Genomic DNA, 306 nt, shown 5'->3' on the forward strand with positions numbered 1-306 from the left:
TCCTGTCTCCCATCTTCTTCTCCCACATATCCCCCCCATTCCCCATCCTTTGTGACCTCTGCGTCCCCCGCGTGTCCCCCATCCTTCCCGTCCCTGCGTTTCATGTCCCGCACATCCACGTCCACCACCCTTTGTGTCCTCTGCGATCTCTGTCCCCCCGTGACCTCTGTGTCCCCTGATACCCCCCATCCCTGCACTTCGTATCCAGCACATCCCCTCTGGTCCCCATTGTTTGTGTCCCCATGACCTCTGTACCCCCCCGTCCCTCGTGTCCCACATCCATCCTGTCCCAGTGGTTCATGTCCC

Source organism: Cariama cristata, unplaced genomic scaffold (assembly GCF_000690535.1).
Source record: "Cariama cristata isolate BGI_N322 unplaced genomic scaffold, ASM69053v1 scaffold28457, whole genome shotgun sequence".
Taxonomy (NCBI): domain Eukaryota; kingdom Metazoa; phylum Chordata; class Aves; order Cariamiformes; family Cariamidae; genus Cariama; species Cariama cristata.